Source organism: Homarus americanus, unplaced genomic scaffold (assembly GCF_018991925.1).
Source record: "Homarus americanus isolate GMGI-L3 unplaced genomic scaffold, GMGI_Hamer_2.0 scaffold11150, whole genome shotgun sequence".
Lineage (NCBI taxonomy): Eukaryota > Metazoa > Arthropoda > Malacostraca > Decapoda > Nephropidae > Homarus > Homarus americanus.
This window is the reverse complement of record NW_024720555.1, coordinates 461,245-470,828: the sequence shown is the minus strand read 5'-3', so window position 1 is coordinate 470,828 and position 9,584 is coordinate 461,245. Positions and strand designations below refer to the sequence as shown.

Sequence of the window (9,584 nt, the reverse complement as noted above, 5' to 3'; positions counted from 1 at the left end):
GAGTTTTGTTTATTTATTGATGTCATCCGTGAAGGAGTTGTCTCAATTTTATTAATTTTTTCCCAAGTTCACTTTTTTTTTCCCAGAGTTTATGATCAAAGAATTTCCAAACCGATGTTGTATGAGGGTTAATTTACATATTTTTACATAGAGTTATTGACTTAATTACTTCACCCGTGACGGAGAAGATGTAAAAATCTATGTCAATTAACTAAGATTCTTGTTTTTTTTTGTCCTTTTTTTTGAGTCAATTAAAATTTTCCCAGATGATTTGAGATTTATAGTTTTTGTTTTTTCTATATAAAGATTCACTGACGTACTCACTTCACCCACGACGGAGTTTGAGGTCAACAAATAAACAAGTTGATAATGGTGTGAGCGGTACACTCTGGTCACGCTCATTCACCTCAAACTTTTCCTCAACTGTAACACGAAAATCCCTCAGAGTTTATAGTTTTTTTTTTTTTTTAAGAGTTTGACTTTTCTGGCAATATTTTTCGGGGTCTCTTGTAATGGGATGATGTGGCAACACTGTTTTTGGTTTACACACTACCATGAGTTTTTGACATTATTTTTTGTCATCGGTTTTAACCACAATTTCTACAACTCTTAACCACAATTTCTACAACTCTTAACCACAATTTTTCTCACATCTAGAAGGGAAAGAAGGGAAAAATTTTTTAAATAAGTTTCCCGGTAATAAAAACAAACAGAGGAAATAAGGAAACTTTATACTTATGTAGGAATTTGTTAAGAAAATAAGTACAGTGATATTAGCATGTTAAGTGGAGTTAGTGTTTTCCTATGTGTGACTTCTATAAATACTCCAAGAGGTTTGTGGTTTAAAGGGGAGAAACGAACCGGTTCTTGTGGTTGGTTGATTGGTTGGTTGAGTGGTTGGTTGGTTGAGTGGTTGGTTAGTGGTTAGTCGGCAGGTTGGTTTGGTTGGTTGACTGGTTAGTGGTTAGTCGAGTGATTGGTTAGTTGATTGGTTGATTGGCTGGTTATTGCTTAGTCGGCTGGTTGGTTGAGTGGTTGGTTTGGTTGGTTGGTTGGTTGATTATGTAGACGTGGTTGAACTCTCTCAGTGTTGTTGGGGTGAGGCAATACAGCCGAGCAGTTTGAAGAGGAGCTAATTGACGACAGTTTGAAGACGATTGGAGGAGAAGTGGTTACCGAAGTGGAATTGGGTCGTTGAGGAGATATATAACGACCCTCGGCAGTTGAATCACGATTGGTTGAGGAATTAGATGATTGGATCGTAGAATAAACAAGTTGATTCGTCTGTGTAATTGCCTCGTAAACAAGACGTTACTTTGAATTACTTAGGTGAGTTAGTTAAAAAGGTATATTGTCTGAGAAAAAAACAACAACCTCGAAATGGGCTTTATAAAACGTAAACTCTTTCAAAACACTAATTTAAAAACCTTTTCTGTATCGTCCGGGAAAAATTTGCAATAGGTCGGCGGTTTTTAGTTGATTGGTGAGCTGGTTTTAGCGGTGCGATGAAAGGGAGAGTCGAGGGGTTGGAGCGTAACACCCCTACGTCCTCACTGCCCGGAGACCCGAGCTACACTGAGGGGAAATCGCCTCCTCCTCTCCCTCCCTCACTACCCCCCTGAACCCTCACTCCCTCACCTCACCTTGCCTGCCTCATTCCCTCCCCTCACCTCTCCTCATTTCTCCTCATCTCATCTTTCAGTTTGGGTATTATACATCTTCATTTTCTCTCTCTCTTCTCTCTCTTCTCTCTCTTCTCTCTCTTCTCTCTCTCTATCTCTCTCTCTCTCTCTGTTATTGTACTCTTCCTGACCCCTCGTTTAATAGGGCCTCTCATTAGCAGTCTTTTCTCTTCACTGTATTAACTTCTCTCTCACTTAATACCTCACTGAGACAAAGTTTTTCTCTCACCCTCTCCTCTCCCTCTTCCTTTATCCCCTTATTTTATCTCTCTCTCTCTCTCTTTTTATCTCCTTTATTTCTCTCTCTTTCCTCTTCTGTTTTCTTTCTCTATTTATTCCTTCTCTCTCATTTTCTTTCTTTTATTTACTCTCTTTATTCCTTATCTTACCCCTCTCTCTCTCTCTCTCTCTCTCTCTCTCTCTCTCTCTCTCTCTCCTTCCCTGTCTTTCCTCCACTTCCTATTCTTTTTCCCTTTCCCTCTAATTCCTTCTCTTAACTTACCTTTTCCCGTTCTCTTATTCGTATCCTCTCTTTCTCCTTCTCTCACTTTATCTCCTGTCTGTCTCTCTCTCCCTCTCTCTCCTTCTCTCTTCCCTTTCTCTGCGTACCCTTTCTCCTCTTCGTATCTTCCCCTACCTTTTTCCTTAGGTATTTTCAGTTTCCCCTCTTCTTCTTTCTTGTCTCCTCTCTCTCTCTCTCTCTTCTTCTCCCCACTCTTTTGTCCTTCCTCTCTCCTCTTTTCCCCTCTCTTCTCTTCTTCCTCTATCCTTCTCTCCTCCTTTTCTCCTCTTCTATCTTCCATCTCTTCCCTCTTCCCCTCTCTTGCCTCCTTCCTTTCTCCCCTTTTCCCCACTCCTTTCTCCTCGACTCCCCTCTTTTTCCTCCTTCCTCTCTCATCTCCCCCACTTTTCTCTCCTGTCTCTCTCCTCCTCCCCTATCTTCTCTCCTTCTCTTCCCTCTCTTCTTTGAATTATTTATGATCTGACAGATGAAGAGTCAAGTTAATTCCTCGGGCAGGTTAGTGTTACTGTTTACATGGAACAGCTGACTGAGGACACGTGGGTTGATGTTGTTGTTTACATGGATCAGCTGATTTTGTGCACGTTGGTCATTATTATTGTTATTGTTATTGTTATTATTATTATTGTTATTATTATTATTATTATTATTATTATTATTGTTATTATTATTATTGTTATTGTTATTATTATTATTATTATTATTATTATTATTATTATTATTATTATTATTGTTATTATTATTATTGTTATTGTTATTATTATTATTATTATTGTTATTATTATTATTATTATTGTTATTATTATTATTATTATTGTTATTATTATTATTATTATTGTTATTATTATTATTATTATTATTGTTATTATTATTATTGTTATTATTATTATTATTATTATTATTATTATTATTATTATTGTTATTATTATTATTATTATTGTTATTATTATTATTATTATTATTGTTATTATTATTATTGTTATTATTATTATTATTATTGTTATTGTTATTGTTATTTTCATTATTATTATTGTTATTATTATTATTATTGTTATTATTATTATTATTATTATTATTATTATTATTATTATTATTTTATCATGAATATTTATTCTTATTTGTATTATTTTATTACTCCTATTATTAATATTATAATATATTATACATAGATATATAAACCCATATAAAACATATTTCAGTTACATTAATAGATGTTACAGTGTTTCACTCGGTCGCCAGCAGATAACTTTATCATCGCGGTCCCTTATCAGTTTCAAAAGATGCACCGTTATGGATTTTACGTGATTATTTTAATTAAATATCCGTTTGTAAGGGATATTTGAGGTGAAACAAGTATTTTATATTTATATAATTCCGTTTTATATATTTTATAGCTGTGTAAAGTGGAAAGTAGTAATAGAATAATTAATTTATTAAAATGGTTAAGTGTATGACCGGGTGGCGGGCGCTCGCCGGGCGCCATGTTTGTGTCAGCCGCCCGCACTAATTTCCGCTAAAATTACTTAGCAAAAGAACTAGTGAGTGTTTGATAATATAATAATCTGTTATGTAAGCGTAAATTTTACAGCAGGTTATGAGAAACAATTCGGAGGTTGAAAAGACTTAACAAATATTTAAAGGAGGAAAAACAAACTCCCGCCACTCAAGTGATCGCTGGCAACCTCCCCGTACACGGTAAAGTTATTTTAATTGTTTATTACCACAAATACCTATACTTACCATCAATAATATTAACCTAAATATACTAAGTAATATCGTATATAATTAGTGTTAATTTTTGGGTTACAGGAACAGTAAAGAGAGGAGACGAGGCTGTGACGTCATCATGAGGAGCCGAGGCTGTGACGTCATCATGAGCTGCTCTCGGTAAGTGCTCTTAATATAAACACAAACTTTCTTTTATTCCTTCGTTATAATGACTGTGTGTGTTAGTAAGTTCGTTAATTATTATGCAGAGAAATATACACAGTAGTATCTGTATTATGGTGTATCGAGGAAAATGGGGTTTATTGGTGGTGTTAAAAGGGTATAGTGATGACTTCATGAGGAGCATTGCCATTATTATTATTATTATTATTATTATTATTATTATTATTATTACTTTTATTATTATTATTATTATTATTATTATTATTTTTATTATTATTATTATTATTATTATTATTATTATTATTATTATTATTATTATTATTATTATTATCATTATTATTTTTGTTATTATTATTATTATTATTATTATTATTATTATTATTATTATTATTATTATTATTATTATTATTATTATTATTCCTCGCATTTTCTAAATTTTCATTTTACCTTTAAGCTCATCAAGGAGAGATTTTTAATCACATTGTGGTATTACCTGAGGTGTTATTACATTTTACCTGTGTGTATGTGTGTGTGTGTGTATTAAAATTAATCAAAATAGGTTCAAAATCCTCTTAGGAACTCATAGATGCGAACAATAATTCTTTACAAATTTCCGAGTATTACAATGGATATTTTCTGTTGTAGTCCTGCTGTCAGAATTAGGTTAGACGGATGGACGGACAGACGGATAGACGGGCGTACAAATTGAGGGGTGGACAGATTGACGGACGGAGAGGTATAAATTAATTTACCTTCGTGCAATACTCTGTGGCGTCGGGAATATTGCAAAGATTCCATTTCTTATTGAAAGTTGCTGTATGTTGCAAACTGTGGGGGAGGAACCTGGTGTTGGTGATGGTGTGTGGGAGAGAGAGAGAGAGAGAGAGAGAGAGAGAGAGAGAGAGAGAGAGAGTTGGCTGATGATGTAAACACCAACACCCAAAAAAATATAAAACATTGAAGTAAACAAACAATAACAAAAAAGTAAATAAATACGTAAATATAGACGAACACAATAAATAATAGAAGTAGAGATAGGTAATAAAAATAAATAAATTGCTGTCATGTTTTTCTTGATGTAAGTTTCTGGTCAATAGTTTTTTTGGGGGATGGGAGGAATAATTTTTTTTCTCATTCTCTTCTCTCTCTCTTGGACATTAATTCTGGACCAGACCTTTCCCTAACGTGGTAGTCGATCTTCTTCTTATTCTTCTTATTTTTATTCTTATTATTATTATTATTATTATTATTATTATTATTATTATTATTATTATTATTATTATTATTGTTGTTGTTGTTGTTGTTGTTGTTGTTGTTGTTGTTGTTGTTATTGTTGCTGTTGTTGTTATTGTTGTTCTTTTTCTTCTTTGTTTCTTGGTCTTCTTCTTCATCTTATTATTATTATTATTATTATTATTATTATTATTATTATTATTATTATTATTATTATTGCTGCTCCTCCTCTTCTTTTCGTATTATTCCTCCTTTTACTACTTCCTTTCTTCCTTCTTCCCTTCTTCCTTCTGTCACTATTACGACTTCCTTCCCCAGATTTCCCCCTATCTCTTTTTTTCTTCTCTTTCTCGCACTTTTCTTTTTTAGTTTTCCTCTTCCTCATCCCCCTTATCTTCACGCCTCACTTCATTTACCTCCTCCTCCTCTTCTTCCTTCTCTCCCTTATCTTCACGCCTCACTTCCTTAACCTCCTCTTCCGCCTACTCCTGTGCTCCTCTTTTCCACCATCCTCCCATTACCGCCTCCTCCTTCCCACCACCTCATCCCCCTCTCCTCCTCCTCTTCTTATCTATCTATCCATCTATCCATCTATCTATCTATCTACTAATTCATTTATCTGTCCTCCTAGCCTCTTATCTCCTATCACAACCAACGCCCCGGGGCAGCTATAGGCAGGAGGGATGTTGGAAGACGTGTGGGGTAGGGCAGGTGGTGTGGAGTGGTGTGGGGTGGTGTGGGGAATGGGGTGGAGTGGGGGGTAAGTGGGGTGGTGTGGAGACAGAGAGGTATAGAGTGGGGGGGGGTGGGGTGGAGTGGTGTGGGGAGTGGTGTGTAAGAGGTGGGTGTGGTGGGGGGTATAGGGTGGGGGTGGGTGGGGTGATTGCCTTCCTTCCTTACTAATGAGAGAGAGGGAGGGAGGGGAAGGGGAGAAGAGGGTACAGAGGAGAGGGACGGTGGTTGGGTAAAGAAGAGAGACGAGAGATAGAGACAGAGGTACAAAGAGAGAGACAGAGAGAGAGAGAGAGAGGCCATGAATTCTGTCACATAACGAGACACTGAAGGTAACTACTACAGTATATATTCACGCTGCACTATGACCTGCTTCTTGGCGGAGTGTGGACCAGTCGTGTGAGGCGGTGGTCCTGGGGAAGACGGGGAGGAGAGGGGGAGTGGGGAGGAGGAGGGAGGGGGATAGGGAGGAGGGAGGGTGGGTAGAGGTGGAGGAGGGGGAAGGGAGAGGTGACAGATGAGGGTAATAGAAGGAAGAAGAAGAGGAATTTATTATTATTATTATTATTATTATTATTATTATTATTATTATCGTCCTCCTGTACCTCCTCCTCCTCTTCCTCCTCTTCATCATCATCTTCATCATCATCATCATCATCATCATCATCATCATCATCATCATCATCATCATCATCATCATCATCATCATCATAATATTCAAGGATTAATGAATTACACGTAGGAAAATCTATCAACCACTTCTGATAGACAAGAGGTCAAAATACCCTCATTAATGAAGTGAGCTAACTTTCTTTTCTTCCTTTCACGAGAGAGAGAGAGAGAGTTGTGTATGTTTATCTGTATGTCACTTATTCTTGTGTTTTTGGTTCATTTTATTTATTTTTTCTCTTATTCTCCCTTTTTTCTCTTTGTCTCTCTTTCTCGTTTTTAATTCTCTTTTTTTTCTGTTTCTGTCTCTCTTTCCACTCTTTTCTTTCGTTGTTTTTCTCTCTCTTTCGTTGTTTCGTTCTCTATTCTTTTCTCTTTCTCTGTCTCTCACCTTTATTCCGTGTGGTTGTTATTGTTGTGGTTGTTTTTGTTGTTGTAGTTGGTGTTGTCGTGGTTGTTGTCGTGGTTGTTGTCGTGGTTGTTGCTGTGGTTGTTGTTGTTGTTGTCGTCTTGGTTGTTGTTGTGGTTGCTATTGTGATTGTTGTTGTTGTTGAATTGTTTTTCAGTAGTTTGTTGCTGTGGTTGTGCTGCTGTTTATTTTATTTGTTGTTGTCGTCTTGGTTGTTGTTGTGGTTGCTATTGTGATTGTTGTTGTTGTTGTTGTTGTCGTGGTTGGTGTTGTTGTTGTTGTTGTTGTTGTTGTTGTTGTTGTTGTTGTTGTCGTGGTTATTATTAAACACATTTTCTCTCCACCAGTTATTAATACCTTAATTACACAATAAATTTCATAACGTAATTACATGAAGATCAACTCGTTCATAATTAAGTTAGATATTTTAACTTTTATCTATCTATCTATCTATCTATCTATCTATCTATCTATCTGTCTATCTTTCTCATATAATGTCTAGTGTGCAGCTACTGGATCTCTCTCTCTCTCTCTCTCTCTCTCTCTCTCTCTCTCGTCTCGCTCACTTCTTACACCTATCTCATCCCCCACCATCCATCTCACACGGATATAAAATTCACTATATAATTTTGGTTTTCGCATCGGAAGACTGTAAAGAAAACGGGAGTTGGTTGATGGGTGACTTGGATATTTGACTGATATTCGTAGATTCTGATATTCGTATTATTTGATATTCGGTCATTTCCTCAATATTCATAGTTTCTCGATATTCGGTCATTTTCTCGATATTCGGTTCATTTTCTCGATATTCGGTAATTTTCTAGATATTTGGTTATTTCCTCAATATTCATAGTTTCTCGATATTCGGTTTATTTTCTCGATATTCGGTCATTTTTCTCGATATTCGGTCATTTTCCTCAGACGTTGTGATGAGACAAGAGATGGAAAACACCGCGACTCCGTTAAAAGTTGAGTCGTGGCAGGAAATTAGATTCTGCAATGTTGTCTTGAATAATTTACTTCGTTGCATTTCCAGGTGGTAAGAAAATTTGTCTCCCCCCCTACCCCTCCCTTCCCTTCCCCCCCCCAACACACCGAGTTGATGTGTATATTTTAGGTGTGGTGTATTGATAATGTATGTGTGTGTGTATGTATGTGTACATGTATAGATCTTGTTGGTATGATTACACACACACACTTTAAAAGCTACTACACACACACACACACACACACACACACACACACCCCTATATATTTCTGTCTATGTTATTTTAAATACATATCTGTTTCCCTATCTATGTAATATGTATCATGCATATGTCTCTCTACCTCTGTTACCTATCAATCACTGCTTTATATTGTAGGTATGTAAGTATGTATCTATCTGTGTATGTATGAATATATGTTCTATGAGTGTATGTATGTATGTATGTATTATCTATCGATCTATCTATCAGTCAGTGTGTATACGTCGACATGAGGTCCTCTCTTAGTAATGTTATTTGCTGGTCAATTTGAATAGATCATTGAAAGAAACGATCCCTTGGCATTTTATTACGGAGGGAAATGTCCCGAGGGAGTTACGCAAAATGGCTCATGATTTTCTGGTTGACTCGAGCTGATTGATGGAGGAAACCATTTCTGGATCATGTTAAGGGGGAGGGAGGGGTGAGGGGTAGGGAGGGGTGAGGGCAGGGGTGAGGGTAGGGGTAGGGATGGGGGAGAATTGAGGTGAGGGTGGGGGGAGGGTGAGGGTAGGGGAGGGTGAGGGTAGGGAGGGTGAGGGTGGGAGGGTGGGGGGTGGGGGTGAGGGTAGGGGTGAGGGTAGGGAGGGGTGAGGGTGAGGGGGTGGGGATGGGAGGGTGAGGGTAGGGATGGAGGAGGGGTGGGGGTGGGTGAGGTAGGGATGGGGGAGGTGGGGGGTGGGGATGGGGGGAGGGTGGGGTAGGAAGGGTGAGGGGTAGGGAGGGTGAGAGATGGGTGTGAGGGTAGGGAGGGTGAGGGAGGGAGGGGTGATGGGTGGAGTTAGAAAGGGCGTTGGTGAAGAGTTGGGAAGGAGAGGGAGGGGGTGGTTGAAGGGGTGGGGTGGAGAACGGTGTTGGGGGATGGTGAAGGGATGAGGAGGTCGGTGACGAGGGAGGATGGTGAAAGGATTGTTGGAGGGTAAGGAGAGGTAGAGGTAGGGGCTGGTGGAGGGGGATGGTGAGGATTGGGGAAGGAGGAGGTAGGAGGTGGAGGGTGGAGGATGGTGGCCTTACACACACACACACACACACACACACACACACACACACACACACACACACACACACACACCAGTCTATGTCTTCTGATTTAAGTAATAATTATTGGTGATACGTCCTTACAATATGAACAAAAGCTATAGGATTTATTATAATGTGGTAACTTATAATGACTTACTCTAGTCAGGAATTAAACAACTCTTAGC

The 9,584-nt window shown here is 37.8% G+C and overlaps 1 protein-coding gene across 1 annotated transcript in view; it reads right to left on the bottom strand.

Moving 5' to 3' along the window:
• The window catches only part of LOC121860639 (head-specific guanylate cyclase-like), a 48,202-nt gene extending 46,638 nt beyond the window's left edge, over nt 1–1,564 (bottom strand). The window contains 1 exon segment of the mRNA XM_042357907.1: nt 1–1,564. This exon segment is cut by the window's left edge and continues 136 nt beyond it. The gene's annotated coding sequence lies outside the window, so the exon portion shown is untranslated.
• Nucleotides 1,565–9,584: the final 8,020 nt, after the last annotated feature.